This window comes from Sinocyclocheilus rhinocerous, unplaced genomic scaffold, assembly GCF_001515625.1.
Source record: "Sinocyclocheilus rhinocerous isolate Xijiao unplaced genomic scaffold, SAMN03320098_v1.1 scaffold90, whole genome shotgun sequence".
NCBI lineage: Eukaryota > Metazoa > Chordata > Actinopteri > Cypriniformes > Cyprinidae > Sinocyclocheilus > Sinocyclocheilus rhinocerous.
This window is the reverse complement of record NW_015657969.1, coordinates 523,131-527,129: the sequence shown is the minus strand read 5'-3', so window position 1 is coordinate 527,129 and position 3,999 is coordinate 523,131.

Below are 3,999 nucleotides of genomic sequence, written 5' to 3'. Positions count from 1 at the left end.
CGTTATAGACTAAATGTGAATTTGCATTAATTCAGGCCACTCACAAAAAACAGATTTAGTATTCATCAAAATGAATTAAAACAGTGAAATGCAAACTCAGAATATGACGCAAACCTGCAATAATTAAATGTTAAATAACACAAATGTATCTAATCCCATTTTATTAACCAATGTCTTTGCTGCTGACCTTTGATGATCCAGTTCAACCATACTAATAAGCAAAAATTAGATAAACTAACAATTGTGCTTCATTGATTTTTTTATTGCTGAAGAGTGTTGAACCTTCTTCTCCTGTGTTCTACTGTACAGACGTGAATTTACTTTTCCTTCAGCCTGAGGTTTATTCATTACACTTTTTGGCGTGAAAGGGCTTTTACATTTGCTATAAATAGAACTTCTTATATTAAAAACAATCAAGCCCTGCTCATATTTAAAAAGTAACGCGAAAGTAACGCAAAAGTGTAATGTAACGCATTACTTTCCATAAAAAGTAACTAAGTAACGTAATTAGTTACTTTTTTTATGGAGTAACGCAATATTGTAATGCATTACTTTTAAAAGTAACTTTCCCCAACACTGTTCATAATCCTGTGAAACTTTTTTGGTTGTTATATATTCTCTCTGAGTTTCCATGTTCCCTTATGAAAATTAGCCATGGTAATGAATAAAACCAAAAATCATGGTTCTTGTAGCCATGGATGGTAACCACAAATTAACCATGGTTTTGTTACTTCAAATAGTTTACAAAAAAAGTATTAAGATAATATTTGTTGTGGTTATAAAATCAGACCTAAGCCAACAACAGCCTTTAAAATTATTTAAAATTATATAAAACAATGAGGCAATAATGATTGGTTAATTAATAATTATATGGTTTCATTGAATAACACTGTTAAAATATATAATGTAGGCTAATACAAAATAAACTATTTATGTACATTACATATTATTACAAATGCCTGTAAAGGGATCTGCTGTTACACTTACAGGACGATCAAGTCTTTTAATATTAACCAAACATTTAGGCTAATTCAAATAATCACTCAATCTTTCATTTTTGGCCACCTTTTTGCGATAGAAGTGCTACAGCCTCTATATTTTCTTCAACAAAAACATGTGGACATCACAACCCTTACAAAAATTAACCATGGTTTTATCGTAGTAAAACTGCTTAGTTTTCTTTTGCATGATTTCTGAATGCTTGAGACTATAAAATCAATCAGACAACTTAATAAAATAATAACCATTGGTAACTGTCTAGAGCTACAACTGTAATTTGTAAATAATACAATTTAATTACAATTTATTTATTTATTTACTTTTATATTTTATTAAAGTTATATTTTGACCCCTATAGTAGATGTTTTTTTTTTTACATCCATAATATTTGGGGGAGGGGGCACAACAATACAATTCTGCTTAGGGCACTCATTTGGCCAGCAGCGGCCCTGCCACGAAGCCTCGCAAGGTATATACTACTAGTCCAAGATATATTTTGGACTAGTCTAGTTCCGATTCTTGTCTAATCTGAAATTAAACGAAAATTACAGTTAAGTAAACCAGTTTGGCGAGCTGGAGTCCTGGACCTGACGTAACTCTGTTTGCCATGCGCGTATCAACACGGATATGTTTTATATTTAGACATCTGCTCCAGATGATTTAATAGTGACTGTACTTGCAGTAACAGCCGCGAGCTGTTACTTGCGCTCTAGATTTGCGCAGTTTTTGCCTCGCTTGTGAAATATACCCACGCCTGAACGGAAGGACACACGTTTGAGGAAATAATCGGATGGTGCATTTTGCAGAAAGGGCAGGAGGAATGACTTCCTCAAATAGGATGGTAACGCGTGTCTTTGGAGACACAGCGCGCGCGGTGCGCCTCAAGTTTGTCTGACTTTCTGCACTGAATACACAAATCGTATCGTGTAATTGCATAACCGCTGGCGCAAACGAGATAAAACTGGACCACATTGTAATATGTAGTGATGCGCGCTGCTTTAATGAATCGCAAGACGCTGGACGTCACAGCCACGCACCTCTCCGTGCCACAGGTGCGCACTAAACTTTGGTTATTCATTATTGATTAACGGCGGAAAGAAAAGGAGGAACGCGCAGAGGGACAAAACAATTACTCGCACTATGGAGATCATGTCCAATCAACCTACAGCAGAGGCGGGTGGCGACCACAACGCTGCGGCTTCCATGTCTGCAGGCGTGGAGAGGGCTGATGTGACCAGCCCGAGTCCGGTGACCAAACAGAGGTCCCTACGGGCGGTTTATGTGCTGAATGATGGACTGAAGGCAGTGGCCGCGAACAGCCCGGAATCCGGGGCGCTCCAGTGTCTCCAACGCGCCTGCGACGCGGAAAGTGCCATATTAACCACAGTAACTTTCGGACGATTAGATTTTGGGGAGACAACAGTGCTTGATACATTTTATGACGCAGGTAAGTTAACACTGCAAGTACGCGAGAATAATTCCTGCAGCCCCTCAATACTACATTCTGGATGTCTCCCTAAACTGGCACTCCCAGTACAGGTCAAGTACAGGTCATCAGAATGGACTGATTGAAGTTGAATCAGGTGTGTTGGATTAAGGAAACATCCAAAATGAGTAGTTTTTGGGGGCCTCCAGATCAGGGTTTCCACAAAGCAGCCAGTTCTGCAGGATGTAGAAGAATAGAAACTCATTGGCACATACCATTATAGATTTAGAGCTTGAGTGTGTTATTGAATTAATAATACTTAATAATACTTTATTGTTTCTTCCATATGCAAGAAATGTAAGTAATAGTGAAAAAATTTAAATTAAAATGAAATGTAAATGAAGAGTAAATAGTATTATCATGCAAAAAAAGTGTGTGTGTAAAATCATACATTTTTAAAAATTATAAATAAATAAAGGATCAAAAACAAGAAAAAGCAACAATATATATATTTTCCTTATGCATTATACAAAAGTACATTATACAAAAATACTTTAAATAGATAGTATTGTACTTCAGAAAACGAATATTTTTATCTAAACATACTTATGCAAGCAATGTAAATTGTTAGGGTTAGGGGTCATCGGCCTTTCCCGTGGAAGGGTGTTATTGGAGTCATGACAATCTCTGCCTCCAGCACATTCCTTTCCTGGAATTTACTCGCCAGGTCTAGTATGAAGTCTCTCTCTCGCAGGTGTGGCTGCACACATTACTCTGGGTGATCAAAACACTCTTACATCTGAGCTTTGGGAGGGTGAAAAGGGCAACGTTTTAAAAGTTTGATCCTGTGCATTTTTGTGCATGCAGAATGTAGCTCACGTGCAGCACTTTTTCTGGGGAAAGAACTCTAGAGGACCATAAAAAGTGCATTTTAGAGCTGAAACTTTGTATCCCTGTTTTTCAAAACAGAAGTGAACAAAACAGTTTTAAATATCCTCCCTATATAGCATTCTACAGATCAATTTCTTGTAATTGTATCACCCCCATCACCCTTTTCCTAATAAGACTGAGTCATGCATCAGCTCCTGGTTGGTTACATCAAGTCTGGTCTTGTATTTTGCTGCTTACACTGTTGCATGGCTTTCAAACACATTTTCAGATGTTTGCATAGTTTCCATAGAATAAGCACAGATTGTGTTTGACTGGAAAAGAACAAATATAGCCATATGCAGTAGAACAAATATGCCCTTAGGACTACTTTAAAGGGGTCATATGATGCTATTTCAATTTTTCCTTTCTCTTTGGAGTGTTACAAGCTCTTGGTGCATAACGAAGATCTGTAAAGTTGCAAAGACTAAAGTCTCAAATCCAAAGAGATATTCTTTATAAAAGTTAAGAGTCAGCCACGCCTACCTAAAACAGCTAGTTCTAACACGCCCCCACATACCTACGTCACTATCTGGGAAGATTTGCATAACGCCGCCCAAATGTTCACGCAAAGAAAGAAGGCGTAACTTTTATTCTGTATTGTTGCTGCTGCCATGTCGTGAAGGTGCTGTGTGTTTCGTTGTGAA